The 13781-nt window shown below is 42.6% G+C and overlaps 1 protein-coding gene across 2 annotated transcripts in view; it reads left to right on the plus strand.

Moving 5' to 3' along the window:
• Positions 1–1843: 1843 nt before the first annotated feature.
• Positions 1844–13781, plus strand: part of LOC141438921 (uncharacterized) — a 44013-nt gene continuing 32075 nt past the window's right edge. Inside the window, exon 1 of one of the 2 annotated variants that reach the window (XM_074102986.1) lies at positions 1844–1900. The gene's annotated coding sequence lies outside the window, so the exon portion shown is untranslated. Of the gene's footprint in view, positions 1901–1924; positions 2205–13781 lie in introns of those variants that run through there. The other variant, XM_074102989.1, reaches the window with a different exon arrangement.

Consider the following 13781-nt stretch of genomic DNA (forward strand, 5'->3'; position numbering starts at 1 on the left):
TCATTTTTCATTTCATTTTCATTTTCAAGGGGACGATTTTCCATTTTTTTTTATGCGACTGGATGGAAAACGAGCAAGTGGGTCCCCTGATGGTAAGAGATCACCACCGCCCGTAAAGGACCTGTCGCGGCGCTCGCGGTCGTGCCTTTTGCTTAATTAAAATTAAGAAGCTCCGACACAGCAAGTACAGTCCACTGGGACCCATTTAACCCATAATTACTAGATATACACGTTGATTTCTAATCTGTGAATAGTTTTTTTTTTCTTCAGTAATCGGCAGTGGTCACGAGTCACAGACACCAAACTTTATATTCTGTGGCAATTTTTATTTTAAAAATAACTTTATACAAATTCAATGTCACTGTACTAATGGTTAGTCTATGGGCTTTTTTTTATAATCCGACTGGATGGCAAACGAGCAAGTGGGTCTCCTGATGGTAAGGGATCACCACCGCCCATAAACATCTGCAACACCAGGGGTATTGCAGATGCGTTGCCAACCTAGAGGCCTAAGATGGGTTATCTCAAGTGCCACCATTTCAAGTGCACAATTTGCACTGAATCACAGTTAAAATCTTTGGAACTAGTTTTTTTACCATCCGGTGTTGGATGTGTAACTTATTGAATGCCATATCACTGTGGTGCTCTTCCAGAAGATGCATGAAGCTGCCGCCGCGGATGCTGCGGTCTGCCTCATGGCCACAGTTTCATATTTGCACTCCAATGCTCTTTGCAATTGCAAGCCGATTGTCTCGAGATAAAGATGACATTGAATTATCTTTCGAATAAACAGATCATGGCTACCGACCCCGCGACACGTCTGGGGCCGTTGTGTCTGGCCGCCTCATTACATCAAGAATCAAAATACACATCCTGCTTTAGTTTTATTTGAAAGCTCAAAGTTGTCAGCAGATCAATCATCATCATTATCACTGGACATTGAACAAAGACCTTCCCCTTCGAACGCCACACCGAACGACAAATTACCACAGACATCTTCCGGTTGCCCGCAACTCTCGCGATGTCATCAGTCATACCTAATGCTTGTTGCTCTCTTCCCCAGATGCTTCCTTCTTTCCTTTTTCACGCATACAACGGTAACCAACTATTTACTGGAATAATCTATGGAGAGGGCTGTAAACCTACCAAACCTACAAACCCTAACGCCTACTGCCCTAAACAACCCTAAAGCCCTAATTCCCTAACCCTACCATAGATTCAATACAAATAAATAAATAAAGTCGGGATGTCTGCACCATGAGACCTACGGGTTACAGAGGGATAGGGGTAATGGGATAATCACTGCTAGTTACACAGACTCATGCAACTAATTAAGGCTGAAGGTGTCTTATGCCACAGTGATGGAAACCTAATAAATGATACAGCGTCGACTTCCAAACTCAAAGAGACTTTATTTACAAATTTACAAGGTTTTTATATTAAATTCTGCTTATTGTGTGAGTACGTAAATATACTCGTCGTTTAATATGTATTTTGTTAACTTAATGAAATCTAGCTTTAGCACTTTGCCCGTGCTAGATGCGATTGTGCAGTTTCTTGTCCCAAATCGTGGTGCTGATGTCGCAGTGGTATGTTCACTGCACGTGAACACCAACCATATCGCAAAGGTCACTCAGACTTAATAGAAGGAAGCAATATTATATTAATATACATTCAGCCTACTTTTTGTGCAAAAATTAAAGCTTCGTACATGAAACTGAACTGAGCCGCTGCTGCCGGTGCGGCAGGCTTCAGCGCTGAAGAGGGCGCGGGCGGCGGGGGCGGGGCGGGGGCGGGGGCGGGGGCGGGGCGTCGCGGGCTAGTCGCGGCGCGCGCGCCGGCCGCGCTCACTCGCCGCCGCGCACCCGCCACGACCGCCCGCGACCGCGAGACAGCGCCGGTAACGTACACGCACACACACATACACACACCGTTGCGCAAGCGCATGCGCCGTCGCGAGCGTCGAAAGTGAAGCTCTTCGTAATTAAGCGATATCAAGTGGAATGCAATTGTGTTGCCTCAGCGCAACCTCGGCCGAGCCAGTTTCGACACTCGCGGCGAAATCACTTTCGATAGCATTGAGCTCCCGGAACCACCCCCGGTCGACCCCCGCCGGACCGCGCCCCGGACCATTGTCTGTTCAGTGTTAGTTCACCCCATGGTTTGCAGTTTGTCTTGAGCCAACGGAATCAGTGCTATCGAAGGTAACACAGACTGCTTTTATATTTAGTACCTAATATTATTTTCGTATTTGTGTTAAATCGTTCAAGGTCACAGGTTCTTGCAAACACAATCTTTTCAGCTTTAATCGACCCAGGAAAGTTGCAGCTGAGCAGAAAACTTGTGCTCCATTGTTTTAACCATTTACCGGGCGTTACTGAAATTGTGCTAATTTTCATTAGTGTGACAGTTCGTGTGTGATAACACCCCCCTTCCCCCACTCGCACGTGGATCCACTTAACTCGTGACCAAAACATTGCAAGACCGGGAGGTCCTCGCGCCCCCCGCCCCCGCGGTGACCCCCGCCCCTCGACCTCGCGCGGGTCGCGGGTCACGGCCGCCCCCCGACCTCAGCGCGACACGGCCCATTACCAGTAATCGGCTCGCGACCGGAAAACTTAATTATTTCTGACCAAAATCGTGTGACATTCAATGAATTAGAAAGTTAGTCCGCTGCGCTGTTAGGTAACCGCCATGTGCGCTGCGCCGCCGTCGCCGACGCTCGTCCGCGGCGCCTGCGCACCTTCACGTCCCAAGCAGGACTCTAGTTCACCAAACAACCCGGCGCACGCGTTGCCCAACGCTGCGCAAGCGCCCTCCTTCCGACCAGTATCCGCCGAACTGTCCTCTTTACTATTTATGCTAATTGTAATCGTTACTTCTGATCAATTACGCGGAGTATTGTCTTGTATTCAATCGATTCGTTATACTACAATGGCAAATCCGATCGGTACATGGGTAGTACTACTTTGACTTTGATAGTAGGTAGATCGTTACCTACTCTGGCACTGTCAGAGTAGCAATGGTGGTTCCTTTATTACCTACATGACATCAGAGGTTATATGATCATGTTATGACAAGCTTGTGTATTGCACCAACGACGAGTTGCTATATCCGAAGGCTCCCGCGTCTCTCACCGGCTCACTGAACATTAACTTTTAAATGTACAATTAGCTATCAGTGTTACCGGCGAGTGACCCTTGGGGCGGCTGACCCTGCTTGCGACAGCGGGGCGTCCTTCGTGGGTTAGGAAAAGCAGTTTCCCAACGGCGCACGCGCCGCACGCTGATGCGTTGCGATACGCGCCGCGCCGGCCACATGTGGCGTGTGGCGTGTGGCGGGAAGATACTGTTGTCATGACGCCACAGCAGCCTAGTCTTTTGACCTTCTAGCCTCGGAGGTGAGCTCTAACCCGCACACCTCTTGAGTTTTCGTAATTCATGAGCAGAAGGAAAACACGACGAATCTAGATGCACCTGCGAATGCTATGATGGGAACCTACAGCTCAAGAAATCTTGTCCTGAGGAGAAGTCTAGTCCGCAGCAGTATATCAAGATGATGATGAGATAACGCCGGGAACGAGATGTACTTAGCTCTGCGCGTGCGCAACAGCCCGGCTTGTTTGTGCGCCGGTTAGCGGGACGCGTGCGTCACGTACTAACGCTGTTTGAAGAAAACTCGCATCAGCGTCGCTGCATGATGTCACCCACGAGTACTCGTGGACAAATTCCAAAAAACTGAGATTTCCATAATTTATAGATTACTATGAATATCCAGTGTTTACTTAGCCCTGCTCCTAAACAAAATGGGCAGCACAAGCAGTAGGTCATTTTAGGTTCGTTACTGACATGGACAGACAGATATGAAAATCCTTAAACTTTTCTTATTGGCTATGCTATTTCTATGCTAGGGCAACTGGAATGTCCACATGTTTCTGAAGCCTGACAGACAGAAGGAAGAACAACAAAGTGATCCTATAATGGTATCGTTTTTGCCGACCGAGCAATCCTTAAAACCACACTAACTTCGCCGGAGGCCCAACTCCACTCCCCCCCCTTCCCCTTTAGCCCCATTTAGTCCGGCAACGACCCGCAGTCCTAATAATGCTGTAGGTGTCCATGGGCGGCGGTGATCACTTACCATCAGATGACCCACATGCTCGTTTGCCAACTATTTGCCAAATAAAAAAACTTAGCAAAGTTTGCGCAGTTTAAAGTTCAAAACAGACGATTGTGTGAGCTGTCAGAGGTCGTTGCCGAGTGCGGCGCGGAGGACGGCCGCAGCTGCGCGCGAGCACGAGACGCGCCGCACGCGACGACTTCGGCCTAGCGCAAGATCCCACCGCAAAATCCTGCACAGTCACCAGCACCAATATCTGTCACAACAAAGCGTGCATAAACATTAAACATGTGATACAACTTTATTCCTAGGGCCGATATTAATGCAGATGACAGTACAGTTAAGGAAACCGAATTGTGTACCCGAGTGGAACCGAGCTTCTAATGTCATGTTGACATCCTATACATCTGCCAGAGAAATAACAGTGAAATTGATTATGAAAAGATACCTTACCGCCCCTTAGTCAACCACAAGCGTAACATTTCAAATACAAAAGTTGCAGCAGATTGATAGGTCACAATCCTTTTTTCAACAGTTATTCAAGTCAGTTACCTAGTTCTTTATTTATTTCCAAACAAATAGTAACAATTGTGAAAAAATCTTCTTCTTCCTGGCCATTACTCATGATTCCCATTTTTTTATAACATTACGCCACGTTGTCAGTTGTCGTCATTTTATAGACGTTAGCTGCTTTCATATCGCTGCTTATGGCGCTCATCCAAACATTGTAAAAAATAATCGTGAAATGTACTCGAGGCAAGTTTTGTTACTGTAGAACCCCATAATCTTAAATTTTGATAAAATAGTTACAGACAAAATTTTACGGTGAGATCTTACACTAGACCATCGTATGTCGGTCAGCAGAGCGTTGAATATTCTCTCACGCTGGAAATTGAGGAAAAACTAGTAGCCGAGACATTTGCACGCTAGCTGCGACGCGGCGGCGACCCCGTGCGTTTGGGGGACCCGCGACCGTGCTGGTGCCAAATGTCCGATCTAAAGGTCCGATAGCAAGCTTTATAACGACAAGCTTCATCGCTCGTATGTCACCTGACTTCGTGAACTTGACCGAACAACATACAATCGTAAAAGCTCACGGAGCTATTACGCCAATTTACTCGTATTTGTACCTGGTACTTTATCATCATCTCGGCCTATATCTCAGGATGAGGAGCTTGGGCCCTGTTTAGTTCCCATGCGGCTCACCATTAACTTTCTTCGCATCGATATTTTCCTTCACCAAGGAGGGTAAATTCCAAATGAAATTTTGCACATAAATTCAGAAGAATTCAGAGGTGCGAAAGCTGTAAAGTGCCAACAACTGCGCCGGCGCCGCGAGAGCACTCCCAATGCAACAGATAGAAGCTGTATTCGCAATCACCATATCTTTCTACCCTCATCTTATACTGTTGGAAAGAAGGAAGTAACGAAAGTGATTGTGATTCTAGCGTCTTGAACAATATGGCATGATGTGTAAGTCATGCTCGCCGCTCGCAGCAGATCGGGCGCAGTTCCGCGAACAATCGGCCGCCGTACTTGTCGATCGAGCGTTTACGCAACGCGCGCGGCGGGCGAGGCGCCAACGCCAATGGTAATTGTATAGATTCGGACAAACAGACAGCAATTTTGTTGCAACGCAATATCAATAGAGTAATCTGATTAGGGCGGTGTCGCAACGCGGATGTACAATCTACGATATGAGCGCATAGTAGCGTGGAAAGAACATTCTCGTTAGGCAACCGGGGTCTGAGAAGTTAGGTGTGTCCTCGGACGTTAAAACTCGCAGTTAGTGTACACAAGCTTTGCTACACTTGTCACTATTTATGTCATAGAAAAAATTTTGGGAACCCGGTGGGAATAGAGTTGTTCCGTCACGCCACATTGAATAGGAACTTATCAAAGATGTGCAAGCACCTGACTATAATGAAATGAAGTGAACTTAGTGCTGCAACATGCATAGGTGTTACTTATACGAGTGCATATTAGTTGGATGCTGTTACATAAATATATGCTCCACCGCCTTAATGTAAATAATATATTTAATGTCTATTCGCATAATAGTGCTGCACTGTAGCTACTTTATAGATATATTGTAAAATATTCCTTATTTGCGGATCTCAACGAGTAGGTATAAATAATGTCATCAGTAACTCGTCAAATATTGATCTCATGCGCCTGCGCAACGCGCCCCGCATACGGAGCAGAGCGTGATTGTAATATAAGTATGCTAAGTGATCGGACACATTTATAGTTGAACAGATAAATGTTATTTAACGCAAACTCTTATTTAAATTAGTTCTCGCGCCACGTACAGTATTTATTACGCGCATCCGATCACACTGATTGACTGATTTAACGTTTTTGACAACCATGGCGACACGAGGCAAGCGTGAGGAGTGAAAAATGCGAAGTATTGTTTGATCTATTCAAGAATTTAGGTTTGTTACTATAGTTACCTCCAAACCGGATGGACTGAGAGCGCCTCATAAACTTTAGAATTTCCGAGATTTAATAGATTCGAAAAGTATCAGCATCTTAAAAAACTGTAAGCCTTTTAAGTATATTTGGGACTGCTCTATGTTCGCTCAATTTGAACTCTGTTGCTGTGACTTGTTAGGTTTGATTACAAATCTGCAAACAGAGAAGCTTCAATAGCTTCTACTCTTCCTCTTGTTCGAGACAAGCCGCTCAAAGATGCTCTAAGCACGTGATTTACTGAAAAAAGGAGACAAAAGCCCACCACCATTAAATCTGACCTAACTACGTAAATCTTGCATCTGTTTAATAACCTGAGTACAATAAGTTCTTTAATATGACGAGTGTCCGATGGGCAAAGCGTGTCAGGGAGGCTACTACGAAATTCGAAAATCGATGTTCACGTATCGTTCCGTCCCTCTCACGCTCGTATTAAGCAGTATTAGCGTCAGCGGGACGGGAAGGTACGAAGTGTGAATTTTGCACTTCGTAATAGGGCCAGGTCGGCAGGTCAGTGCTAATCATCGCGCGATCTCATCTCAGTGTAATTTGTCAGCGTAATGTATACGCGTCATTACGGCAATTGAGCGTGCGCCGCGCGAGCCCCTCATTAGCGTCCCTACGTAATTAAGCCCATAGTTTGCGTAATTATGACCAAAGTTATGGTCATTCATTAACGTAAAGGGTTACAGGCTAAGGCCCTTACTAACGATGGTGTTTGTGGGACAGTGGATACTGTACTTTTAAATTGTAAAGCGTAACGTTCTGAAATCAATGTATTTTGTACATCTGTTTTACAATAGTCAACTAAACCACGAGTGGTGCTTTTCTAGTTCAAAACTAAACTTCTACAGATAAACCAGTCTCTATCTAAACACTGTCTCTACGAGTGACAACAGCAACGATGATTTTCTATGCCAAAATGTTAATTGACTAGCTATTATTTGTGAGATTTCCCCCCAGGAAAACTAAAAATAGGCCAGCTGCCTATCTCGTGACAATTTGTTAAAATCCATTCATAGCGCTCTTCAAGAAATATTTCTGCAAAACTTCAAGTCAATAGCGTTTTAGGCTGCATTATCAGTCTATCAGTCATCAGTCGGTCACTCAGTCAGGTTAATCTTTTATACGCATAAATTATGTCAGATTACGCGCTCTCGTTGTATTAATTACGAAGTGGGCCGCCCGAGACAGCGCGGCGGCCGATAACGTGCGTCGCGTGTGTGCGTGCACGCACACACACACAGCGCGCGGCCTTGAACTTGCGCCGGCGCATCTCGGCGCGCACCTTTGATCTACAGACCGAGACGCTAATGCATGAAAATTGGTGCCCATTGAGCTGTTTACGGTGAATTTGTAGTCGCGAATCGAAACCAGATTTTCCGATTATTATTCATGCACCTAAGACGGAGCTCTATAGCTTATTATAATGAGCTAATTCTCTTGTAAATCACTAAAACCAACAAAAAAGGCATCGACTAGCAACATAAAGTTTACACATTTAGTTGAACGCTAATATTGGTCAATGTTGTCTGTTTAATCAATTTAAATTCACTAAATGACACAATCACTGACAGATGGCTGGAGCTATTAAACGTAGCTTAACGACCATCGGCGCCGGCGCCGCCCGGAAATCGTTGGCCCTTGCTCTCAGCAAACCAATAAGCACTAAGGTAGAGTACAGTTTATGTAATAACAGGAAGGATAGAATCAAACCAGTGTTACCCAAGACATCCTTAATTATCTCGTTGATTTAATCTAAATAATCGGATATGATAGAGTGCTTCCAGCATTAGCAAAATTGCATGATCTCAGTTGCCGTTTCAGTCCGTGTTGTTACTGTGTTTAAAAAAAAGTATCGTTTTCATAGCAGTATTGTACAACGTGTTTTAAAACTATATTATTTCAGCCAATGGTCGGGTCGACCAAAAACCCCTTCATAGGTTTTATTCATCGGAATTTCTGATTCAAAATTTAGTCACGTCTTTGATGCAACGGGCGTCTTTGATGATCAATGTACGGAACGGAAACATTTGTTAACTGCTATGATATCATTCTGAAAATCATTTACAGGGCTGCAGGGCTGCTCTGTCAAACTTGCCCAATACCAGATGAAATAAACTGGATCAATTTAAAAATATCTTTGCTTTAGTGATTTGTAAAAACCACGATGTGCGCTTTTGCGCGCTTCCTTCCCCTCGCGAATGTAGCGTTACGTCGTGTGACACACATTACCATAACACACAATCAGCCTTTTATGTCGAACGCGGCTCAACACAAACAAATGCATTTCTCGAAAAACATTTACATAAATACGCATGATAATATGAATGTCCGTTTTCGTTGTACGACCCAAATTCGCGGAAGTTAAGACATAAGAGCGAATTGAATTGTAAGACGAAGGCTGACACGAACGAAGGCTTTTGGACCGGAAGTTCTTTATAATATACTTCCCAAATTTATTACAAATATATAAACAAGTTAAGGTAAATACCCTAGTGGGTTATTTGATTACTGATTTTAGAGCAACAAACTTCGAACAATCACTTTATGATGATATGTAGATTGGGTCTATTTCCTATCAACTTTGTCAAAGCCACTTTCAGCTTGTAGCGTGTGTAAAAAACTTAAGATGATGACCTGTTGTATGTAGTAGTGCACAGAATTGATATGGAATATGGAACGTCGACTTTATCTATACGGACACGTTACTACTACATAGAACAGATCATCTTCTTTGCCTATATCTTGCGTCAGGTGCGTCACGTTGCGTCACCGCCGCATTAATTTATGCGACGCGGCCTGACGCGGGTGACAAACGAAGAAGATTTATTTAGAATTTATAATTTATAGATTTTCTCAAAGCTTTTGTTATCTAACTGCTTGCGAGATGGGTGCGTAACGTGAGACGCCGCAATTGCTCAACTACCGCTGAAGTTCTTTGACTCGCCAACAATTGGGAGGGCCGGGGTGGAGGTGGTAGGGGAGTCACGTAACAGTTGTACATGATTCACGATTAATTATTTGAAACTTATGTATTTTTTGCCCCGTGATTACCTTTAATAAGCGATATTTCGAGGAGTCCCAGCCGCTCCGTGACCCGCGTCTAGTGTGTTTGAATCCAAATCCGCACTCCCGAGTTTTCCGGAATTCATATGCAAAATGACAATTTGAAACCTAACACTAGTTTTACATACAACAATAAGCAATTGAATATATATAAATAAATATAATAAAGTTTTACCAAGAAAGGCCTAGAAAAACAATGTTCCTTTTAGAGCAATATTTTCATCACTAAATATATAATGTACTAAAATTATAACTGAAAAGTTATTGTATTGTAAAACTCTTTATTGTACATGAAAACACATGAAATTAACGGAAAACAGGATAATAAGATGTACAAAAAGTTAGTGAAGATGCAAAAACGTATGTCCTATTTAGATAAAATTACGCATGGAAATAGAGTAACCTGCGGGAAAAGACTGAATAGTTTTATCCTGGAAACTCGCATAGTTCCCGCGGGGTAGCCATAAAAAATATTCGCAAACAAAGTAAGCAACAGCTACACTTACGCTTATACATGTAAAAATTATAACCAATGAAATATTGATTTGTAGTTTATGTTCGGTTGGTGTCTCGCCTGTCTGTGCCAACAGCGCGAATCAATCGGATTGGCCGCGCTGCGCAAGCGCCGCGACCGAGTCAAGGGCGCGCGACACTGACTATAACTGACGTTTATTTCACGTTATTTAAAAATTAATGCAATTATTTACCAAATAATTTTATCGCCAAATGTACTGGCTTAATCTCAACGATATGATAACAATTTATTCTGTTTGTTTTTACACTTTTCTCTTCGAAATTAAGACACAACGGGGCTACTATGAAATTGTAAAATCTAAGTTCGCGTCGTTCCATCCCTCTTACACTTATACTATTTAATACAAGAGTGAGAGGGACGGTACGAACTTCGAATTTCGGAGTAGGCCCACTGGTTAATCGGTTTTGTAACTCTCGATGCTGAAAGAAGAGTAGGTATTTAATTAGAATATAGATAGTTTCTGTTTTAGATGCAAGTGATACACAGAACTTTAAAATATTTTGCTTGTCGCACTATAAATTGTCTGTAAACCATCTTCTTTGTACCATGTTTGAGAAAATAAATGACTGATTGATTACTGATTAAGTAATTAACATGTTTGAGGCGTGTATCTGCCTGCGGCCTCACTAACTGATAAACCAATTGAAGTGCTGTGTTTTTCATCAAAATGTCTGACGAATTGGTTTCAATGGTTTATTGTATTTCGTAGAAATAAAACTAGTCATCTCAAAAATACCGGGTGTGGCCTGTAATACAAGCAAAAAATTAAAACATAGATCGTCCTCGCAAACTGAACAACATTGAATCACTGACTGAAGCCTTAAATTTTACTGAAAATTTTAAATGGTCATCCTATAGAACACAATAGGTTAGGTTAGGTTTGTTTTATAACAATTCTGAACAATTATTGGATTCAGAGAAAAAAGAGTTATGACAAACGATCGTTCTGACAAACATTACATTCGGACTTTCGATAAGTATGCGAGCCGATATGGATCCTTTTATAAGTACCCCGACATTGTCGTAGGTATTTATAAAATGAGGGGAGTGTAGCCGCGGGCTCAAACTAGTTCGGTCCAGTTACTCAACTGCAGTATGAAATTGAAAGTAGGAAGGCCTTTGCACTCGCGTGCGACCTTAGCGCTCGTGAGTTAAGTGTTTCGGAGCAAGTTTATTACCTACTTATGAGTGAGAGCCGAGGCCTGCGCGAGGCCGGCGCCGGCGCAGCTGCTCCATATCTTATAGCTCCATAGGTTCTGAAATACTCAGATAAGTGAAAATTAACCCCTTTCTCTTATCCCCGAAAGTGCTGGACCTACTGTGTCAACAGCATTTCTTGAAGTTGCTTTTTGAAAACAACGAATGTAAGAGCTACAAACTCACGGACTTCATATTTGTTCATAATCAGGTCATTGTCTGGATACAAACTTTAGCATCCCTTTACTTTCATTGATGTTCATTTTTAACGAACAAAGAGGACGAAAAAAGAGGGGCGTGTTATACGTTTGACCGGTATGTGTGTCTGTTTGTCTGTCTGTGTGTCTGTCTATAGCACCGTAGCTCTTAAACGGGTGAACTGATTTGAATGCGGTTTTTTTATTTGAAATCAGGTTTTCTAGCAATAGTTCTTAAGCATGTTTCATCAAAATCGGTCCAGCCGTTTTTGAGATATTGAACATTGAAGTGACAAAGTCGGGGTTCTCCAACTTTTTGTTGGTTGGGTTATCTATTGAACAATTAGCCCATCTCTTTTGATGTCCGTCTGTCTGTCTGTCACAGGGCTCTATCTCTTGAGTCGTAATAGTAGACAGTTGAAATTTCCACAGATCATGTATTACTGTGGCCGCTATAACAGCAAATACTAAAAACAGAATAAAATAAATATTTAAGGGGGGCTCCCATACAACAAACTTGATTTTTTGCCGTTTTTTTGCTAATGTCTAAAATTTTGCAGATGGTAGGACCTTGTGCAAGGTCCGCCCGGATTGCTACCACCATCTTGCTCGCTAATCCTGCCGTGAAAAATTACTGGTACTTGAGTTATCCCATCTTAGGCCTCTACGTTGGCAACGCATCTGCAATCCCCCTGGTGTTGCAGGTGTCTATGGGCGGTGGTGATCTCTTACCATCAGGAGACCCACTTGCTCGTTTTCCACCCAGTTGAATAAAAAATAAAAACAATTAAACGCCGAAAAAAACACCCGAAATAACTCACTTGGCCGGTTTTTTACTTTACGTGTGAAAAATTAACAAACGACTCAGTTCTTCAATAATATTAGTAATATTAGTTAAGGATAGTTTAGCTTTAATTTAAACTCCTTTCAAACGTACAATTACTAGAATTAGTTAAACAGCCAAAGAATCGGTCGCGAATCACAGCGCGACAGCGGCGGCACTTTCCCCGCGCGCGAGCGAGACGGCGCTATGCGAGTGCGGCGCGTGCGAGCGGGACAGCGCGCATGACGCAACCGCCACATAACGTAATGTTTGTTGTTTGTTTGTGGGCTCTGGGTCACTCGCTTGCCTACAAACATACAAATGGACTCGTTAGCAACCGCCGCAGGATTAAATCTAAGTCTAACTTATTTATTTGACCGGAGACCTTTTAAATACGGATTTCATTCTAAAATTTAGATTTGATGTTAGTTACAAATACATCGGATCAGAAACACACAGAAGGTTCCATGCTGTTGCGCTGAAAAAATTACACATTTTATGGGAACCCCCCCCCCCCTTTATTAGTATTAAGACAATTTAATTTTTGCTATCTGTGAAAATTCAAGATTTTCAAATGACAGTTCAAAAGATATAAACGGACAGAAACAAAAAGTGGAGGCTTAGTAAAGGGGGTTCCGTTGGCACCCGTTGGTTACGGAACTCTAAACATGAAATCAATTCCATTAAGCCATTGACCTTCATTGGACTGTGATACGTTTGCATATGAAAGACTTCAACGCGTTCAGTTGCAATTGAAATGAACTTGTTCTATTTTTTCACCTGTTTAAAAAAAAATCATTAAAGAAAAGATAAATAAAGATTAAATTATTACTGACATTTAATTTATTCTATTCAGTTTAGATTTTCTATTTCGAGCATTTCGTGTCGTGACATCTACCATAAAACAAGATATTATCTCCATTTTTTTTGAAATAGATTAGTTTAGATTTAGTTTAGTTTAGTATTTTGATTTCAATTCTGATTTTATTTCTAATTTGCAAATCTCAACGGTCGTTTGTATAATGTTATCTTATGTATTTTATTCCGAGTGGTGTCGGGTTAGAATTACACCTCTCCATTTCTTCCGTGGATGTCGTAAGAGACGACTGAGGATATAGGTTAATAGGCGACAGGCTAGCAACCTGTCACTATTGTACCTTTTTTGTCAAACGTAAAAATCTAGGTGTCTCCGAAGGGGCTAAACGGCTTGTGTACACGAGATGTTTGTGTGTATGTATTTTCTTTAACATAAGAAATAAAGAGTAATCTCAAAATCGAAAATAAATCTATCTACTTAAATCTTCTACTTAAATTCTTAAAGCCGTGGTGGCCTAGTGGTTTGACCTACCGCCTCTCAAGCAGAGTC

This window comes from Choristoneura fumiferana, chromosome 20 (genome assembly GCF_025370935.1).
Source record: "Choristoneura fumiferana chromosome 20, NRCan_CFum_1, whole genome shotgun sequence".
NCBI classification, from domain to species: Eukaryota; Metazoa; Arthropoda; class Insecta; order Lepidoptera; family Tortricidae; genus Choristoneura; species Choristoneura fumiferana.